At 42.0% G+C, this 7,790-nt stretch overlaps 1 pseudogene; it reads right to left on the bottom strand.

The window, feature by feature from the left end:
* Positions 1-1,002: 1,002 nt before the first annotated feature.
* Positions 1,003-1,635, bottom strand: LOC121833605 (annotated as a pseudogene).
* Between the last annotated feature and the right edge of the window lie 6,155 nt (positions 1,636-7,790).

The raw sequence follows: 7,790 nt of genomic DNA, 5'->3' as shown, positions 1-7,790 counted from the left end.
GATCAATGAAGTAATTTTATCTTTGAACAGACACCGATTTGCCTTCAACCGATTGCTCTGAAAAATTCTGCATATACGAGTCCATGAATGTACATAGCTCGCGGTTTATGGACTCAAAGTGGGCTCTGGCGTAATCACGGATGTGTTTGAAAAACCCAGCAGAATTGCTCTTGTGAATTTTCAGGAAAGCATTCAAGGCTAAATGGTCACTAAGACCTGGAAGATAAGAGATCGGATATGCGAGGTCCTTAGACGTAGTTAAAATAAGATCAAGAACGTTGGCTGCTGAGGACGTAATTCTCGTGGTCTCGGTTACTAATTCCAAAAGATTAAAATCTGCACAGAGATTTAGGAAATCGTTGCTTTCAGAAGAATGAGGCACGCAAATAGGAATATCTTGTGACCAGTTAATATTCGGGTAGTTAAAATCGCCAAAAATAAATAGCTGCGACTGGGGAAAGCTTGATACGATCCTGCTAAGTGTGTCATGTAATAACTCCACAAAATTCATAGTAAAGGTAGGTGACCGGTAACATGCACAGACAACAATGTTTCTGTGACTTACTTGGAAACGTACACATACAATTTCTAAGCTAGATGCTAAGTTAATATGAGATGACTCAATGTGATCAGCAACTGCAACTAGCACGCCTCCGCCCGTCCGGGAATCCCTATCATGCCGATAGACTTTGTACTGCTTATCACAAAAAAAAAAAAAAAAAAAAGTTCATCGTTACGTGTTTTACTAGAGAGCCACGTTTCGGTCAACACAATTATGTCGGCAGAAGCAGAATCAAGAGCGGAGCACAATTTATCGCGTTTCTTTATTACGCTTCGGATATTTGTAAAGAAAACAGAAACATCTTTCACCGTCGAATCTTTGACTGGAAGAGTGCACGATTGTTATTACGTTGCTGATTCTTGCACGTGTTGCGGTTGGAGTGACTCGGCACCTCTATTAGTAGCACTGGTAGCACTACAAATTTCATAAACTTCGTCACTCGTACTGCTGTAGGCGTAACACTTCTTGTTTAGGTGAAGCCTGTTGTAGCTTATCTTAAATATATTATCGGGACTCTGAGATTTTGCGAAATCAAACAACTTCTTGCGCGCATAACGTGTGGCTGGTGCGAAGTTTTCATTGACGGAGACGTTCTATGTTTTTAGTTTAGCTTTTGCTAAGAGGATGCTCTCTTTAGTTTTAGATGACACAAATGTTACTATTACTGGTCGACACTTATTTTGAGAAAACGTCCCAAGTCGGTGCGCGCGAGTGATTCCCTCATCAGAAATGCTCAGGTCAGGGACATTAGAAAGCAGCGAGTGTACTTTTTGCTCAGATTGGGCCCAGGTCTCTTGAGGTCGAGTCATCTATAGCATGAAAGATTAGATTGCCTCGCCGAGACCGATCTTCGAGGTCATCAGGTCTAGCACGCAAAAATGCATTTTCTTTTTTAACTTCTTCTAGAACCTGATGTGTGTGCGTACTTCACAACCCAGTCTATTAAGAGCATTAGTCTTAGTTTCCACATTCTGGAGTTGGTTAGAGATGTCAGTGATTTTGTCTTCTAACTGCTGATGATTTGTTTTGATTTCATTTACAACCATTAGTAGTTTAGACTGACCATCTTGAAGCAGTTAAATTAAAAGGAAGGAAGAAGGAATGAAGAAAACAGAGAAGACACTAACTATGTCATTTTACTGATGGAAAGAGAGGTCTTCTAGAACACGAAAGTCATTGTTTCAGATAATGGACCGGCCTATCGCAGCAAGAATTTCCAAAGATGGGCGCAGGAAAGAGGAATCATACTTCGATTTCCAACTTCTTATCACCCGGAAGGCAACACATTAGCTGAACGGGCAATACACGACATTAAACAATTCATAAAGCGTACCCCAGGCTCGCAGGTGGATCAAAATGCGCATCTGAGGCAACCATTACACACCACAACCATTCCCGCACCGCTGGATAGGGATGTAGTCCACTTTTCGCCGCGCGCGGAGAGAGTCCATGGCTACCGGCCGATCATATCCTGGGCCTAATCGACGAAATCACGCTACAAGAACAGAAACAACCCCTAGTAGCAGCAAAAATATCGATCGTCAACGAAAAAAAAAAATTACAACACGCGGCACTTAAGTGCAGTCCCAGAGATTCAACCCGGCGACATGATTTTAGTACGAAAAGGTCTACAAGGCTTCAAGGCTGCCTTTTCCGGTCCTTACATGGCTACCAAGACGTGCACTCAACAAGGCACCCTCGAGACGCTGTACTATATGGGACCCAACTACACCACCGATATGGCAGCTATTAAGAATATGGTTCCATATCCCTCCAGGAGAGTGAAGGACAAAAGCCCCAGCGTCTGTAGTGTTCCAAGAGTCAGACAAGAAGGAAGACGACGATAGGCCAAGGGATAAAAAAGTAGGATGAAGAAGCACATAAAATGAAAACGCCAGTTTTGATCTAAACGCGTATTACGAACCGTTACAATTTTCAGTTATATTTTTGTTTCGGTAATTAGTAGCTGACTTTAATCGCTTAATTCGGGTAACTTCTACTCAAAATACAAATTACTTTTAAATTCTAATGGTAGTTTTGCTTATCAACAAACATTCCTGCAAAAAAAAAAAGAGATTAAACTTTGGAAGAAGAACTGAAAATTGCAAAGAGGGCGAAGCATGTGGCGTAGGCAAGGGGGGGGGATTGGGGAATCCCGAATCCCCCCTACATTTTCATGAGCCCTCCACTGCAACAACCTTAATACGAGGCGCGGAAAGCCGACAAACACGTCGCAAGTGAGGCCGATTAACTGCGGGAATAGCGCCAAAAGCACGTTTTTTTTGTGTGTGTTTCTTGAAGCTCAATGAGACTTGACGCATCTGAAAAAAAGGACGTGTTCCCGCTTCTCCCCAAACAACGTAGGAACTCCCACCCACTGAAGGAGGTGTTCCCACTGCATCCGCACTCAAAGGAGGCAACAAAATGCAGTACCCGCTATGAAGCCCATCAGGAGCTCCCGTAGTTTTTGTATAGTACTTGAATAATTGCGTGCAAAAGGTCAACGCAAATTGACATCTTTTCGTTGCCTTATCTCTCAAAACTCAAAATATGCAGGTCTTCCAAGAGTCAAAAATCGATCGAGATACCTCAGTAATTCCCCCAACGATTTTGCATAAGGTAATAAGCAAGCAGTGCAGAAAAGTACTTTAAGTATATGGTACTTAAAGAACTTCTTCAAGTAGGTTTAGAAAACTTGCACTTCCGTGTTTTTTTTTTGTTTTTTTTTCTGATATTTTCCCAGAAAATTACAAATTCCGAATTCAAAGCACATTCGTCAAATTTGAAAACAAAAAAATAGCATATCGTCATGTGAAAATGCGCAATCGTTTTTGGAGACGTCATCTGGTCACTTCTCAGAGTGAAGAAATGGCGGCTATAAGACGGATACAAATAAGTGCTTTATAAGTTTATTGTGTTAAATAGTTCCTCAGCGAGAGTAAAAGAACAACTCTGCCGTCGATTCCGAAAAAACTGATGCACCCCCACTACCCCTAAAGTAATGCACACAAGTTAAAAAAACGTATAGGGATGAAAGTGCATCATGAAAGATTGTGTTAAGAGTAGTTGTACTTCACTTTGAACGCACATTGTATTTACAGTACTTTACTTCAAGCACTTTCTAGATGTGCTTAAAGCAACACCGTAAGCAAGCAAACAATCTCTGCAAAATCAAGCTCAGGCAGTGTAGAACCTCAAGCTACAAATCGTACATCCGCAGTACATCATTCACCAAAAAACAAAAAAAGTGCAAAGCCTCTAGGCACGCAGAAGCACAGCCAACTGGTAAAACATTTCTGTTTAAACACAAGCCGCTTTATATTTGACTAGCAGAATTTCGCTAACGGATCAAAACCTATATACTTTGTTGTTACCATAAAAATATTGAAATAACGTCAATGTAACTCACTACCTTTTATGGTATATATGTAGTAATTTACACAATTGCTTTCCATTTTAGTAGTCTCTACTCAACATAAGTTACTTTTGAAGTAACTTAAGCTACATGACCTCACCGATCACCGGGGGGGGGGGGGGGTTCTTGAAAGAAACTTGCAATAAGTGACCACCTTTGGTGCTCAGATTTACGTATACATGACGGTTTTAAAAAGAACGTGTCCATGTAGCAGAAAAAAAATGAACTATAAGACTCCAGCTTCTAAACCGTGCTTTCACCAGGGGTCGTTCCCGCTCTTTTTTAAAAAGGGGCCTGGTAGCAAGGGATAGCAGAGGCTCCAGCCATATATTTTTGACGTGAGTACTTAAGCTTGCCCGTAAAAACTGTGAGTTCAGTCTATTGTACTACGCTTCTTGGAAGCGATTCCATATGCTACGGGCGTCCATCACTAACCAAGTGGTGCCTTCATTCTTTTGATACCAGCAGTCTCCCAACACTTCCTCGCATGCTTGGGGCGGTGAAAATAGTGCAGCACTACGGCAACAATCGTTTTGTCAAAATTTAGCATGTAAAGCCGTCATTCATTACATGCAGCGATGACCTGTCGCCCCTTTTTGTTTTAAGCTATTGAGATGTTTGCTAAACTGCCCGGTACAACCAGTGTACAGAGACATTATTGCTGGAGACCCATTCCTTCGCGAACATAAAATATGTACAGGTAGATGATAGAAATTAGATTTCTGGCTTAGAAGTCCTATTTATCTCATTCAGTTTTCTTGCTTGTTTTACGTTTAAAAGAGGCGATTTTTAATTTAAAATGTAGATGACAACGGGAATGAAGTTTTAGCGGACGCGGAGTAGTTCACATTAAAGGCCAACGATCATTTCGCGCTTCCCACTTTTTCCACGCTTCCATTTTTCCCTCCTTCTACCATTTTTCCCGTTGCCTGTTTCCACCTCCCCCTTCCCCCTCTCCACCCCCCCCCCCTCGTCCTCTACTTACCCTGTAATGCCCACCGTATCATATCTTATACGGTCCATTCCGACATTTTTGGTTTTATACTAAACGCATTTTTGGTAACCAAATACCCACTATATCACCCAACCTCGTTGGTATCACCACAGAAAAATATCCCGGTATTTTTCAAAAATGTCGTTAGAATATACACCACAAGGGGCACAACAGGCACCAGAAAGATAGCTTCCTCCAACGATGACGTGGTCGGCGTGTGAATACAAACGTTTTTACGGACGCACTGCTAAATCAGGAGGTGCGTTTGTGATTTTCTTATTCGGTATTTGTTTCTTAGGCACAGTGATCGATCAGTGCAGTTTTGTTGACTCTAAATTTTCATCAGTTGATTGCATCGCTGAGCGTAATTGTGTGTACCATATAAGTGCAAAAATGTTCCAAAAGCCGGGATTTATGATTAAAAACAAATACCTCCGACTTGCATAACAATACCAACAATTTACCAGACGTTTCGTCTCCTATGCGGGAGACATCATCAGTGCAGCCATATAAGATACGATGGGAACTTGTCATTTCTTTTCGAATATTTTAAATGCCAGATGTTTCAGCTTGGCGTTTTGTTACCTCCTTCTTTACAGATTGCTCTGCACGGGACATTCTCAATCGCATCTGTGCTGGTGATGATTGCAGTGATATCGACCGTTCTGAAGACAGTGACGAGGACTATTAGGCTTTGGAACAACCTCCATCAGATCTCAAAGAAAAGTCGTCAGACGATGAGGATGAAGAGATCATCTCATGCGAGACATATGCTTCATCAACAGATTGCGGACAATGGAAAAAAGAGCTACTTAACGGCAATCCAGGTTCATTCTCGGAAGACGTTTCTGAACCTGGTGACCTCGATACACCCCTTGGGTTCTTCAGACAATTTTTCACTGTACATATGATGGATTCTCTTAGTGAGCACACTAACATCTACAGCACCCAGAAAATAGGGAAGAGGGTGGCCACAACAATAGCTGAACTGAAACAATTTTTGAGAATATACTTGCAGATGGGTTTGGCTCAGATGCCAAGTGTACGGTGCTACTGGGAAAACGGTACACGATACACCCCGATCTTATTTGTCATGTCGAGGAATACGTTTGAGAGACTAATGCACTGCATTAATTTTGTCAACAATTGCTACGTTCCTCAGGAAGACAATGATGACAAGGTATGAAAAATCCGTCCCTGGATTTAAAGCTTGCAATACAACTTCGCTCAGGTCGAGCAAGGGGAGCTGAATTCTGATGATGAGATTATTGTAGCTTTCACGAAAATTAGCAATCTAAAGCAGTACCTTCAGAACAAACCGACCCCTTGGGGATTTAAACTTTGGAGACGCGCCTGAGTAACTGGGCTCCTATGCCAATTTGAGGTGTACCAGGGACAAAGCAACAAGAAGTATGAACACTGCCTTGGAGACGAAACAGTCCTACAAATCTGCTCACTCATTCCAAAAAACAAAAAATTCAAAGTTGCAGCAGACAACTTGTTCAGCAGTATTGACTTGGCGGCTGAGCTGCAAAAAAAAAGGTACTTATTACGTAGAAAAATTGCGTCAAAACCGACTGCAAGACTGCAGACTTATGACCGAGAACGAACTCAGAAAAGCAGGAAGAGGTTATTTTGACTACCGTGTGAACGCTGCAAGGTCCATCGCCATTGTGAGGTTGTTTGTCAGTCGTGCTATTTCAATCGTGCCTAACTACTTGTCTGTCGAACTTGTTGAAACCGTGAAGCGATGGGACAAAAAAGATTTAAAAAAAATATCGAGATCTCTCGCCCCACATTTTTGAAGTATATAACAGATTCAGGGGTGGAATTGATCTTCATAATTACCTGGCATCTTTGTAGAGGGACTGTATCAAGTCACGCAGGTGGTACTTATACATTTACCAGAAAGTCAGGATCGTGGTAGTGAATGCGGGGAATTTTAACAGATGGCACTGTAAGCAACTTCACATGAAGCCAGTGAAGCTTCGCGTGTTCATTGCAGGAGTGGCGGACAATCCGTTGAAAGCAGAGAAGAATGTAAGAGGGAGACTATCATCCCTACCATGCCCCACACACAAACGAAGGAAACGCGCAGAACCGAGCAGAACTCCGGAGTTTGATGTCCGCAAGGATATGTTAGGCCACCTTCATCTGATGTCTGAGAAGAGGCAGCGATGCAAGAACTGATCACCTCATGGCAAGTTCAGTTTCGTTACATGTTCCAAGTGTAATGTCTATCTGTACCTCAAAAAAGAGCCCAACTGATTTTACGATTTTCATAAATAGAGTTAACTAACTGCCCAGTGTATCATATTGGATACATTGAGTATTTTTAAAATCTAAAATAGAAACTTAGCTTTTTTTTTAGAATTCCAAATTTGTTTAGCCCAGAAGCAGTCAAGTAATAAAGTTTCTCAATTTTCGTATGATGTTTTCACTGTCTGGACATTACAGGGCTAACCCTACCCTTGCTCCGCTAAGCCGAGTACGGCTGAGCCATAGATTCCAACTAGGAAAGAAAAGAATTACGATACAAAAGAGCAACCCCAACATGAAATATAATTAGCCTTGAGTCCGTGAGTTGAAAGGCCGTTGGCGTCAGTGCAGGCTTTCAGTCAGCGTGCACTGCACAGGTATTTGCTTATAGTTTTTCTTAGTTTTTTTTTGTTTGTTTTTTGCGGAAGGAAAAGAAAAGGGGGGGGGGGGCGACGTTACTAAATACGACTGTATTTAGTAACATCCCCTACCTTTCTTACTTCGCCTCTTCCACAGGCGATGCGTGGCGTCACACGTAAGTTGTACGTTTTGGCCACGTG

This window comes from Ixodes scapularis, unplaced genomic scaffold (assembly GCF_016920785.2).
Source record: "Ixodes scapularis isolate PalLabHiFi unplaced genomic scaffold, ASM1692078v2 PGA_scaffold8__174_contigs__length_109621045, whole genome shotgun sequence".
NCBI lineage: Eukaryota > Metazoa > Arthropoda > Arachnida > Ixodida > Ixodidae > Ixodes > Ixodes scapularis.
This window is presented reverse-complemented; position numbering and strand designations above follow the sequence as displayed.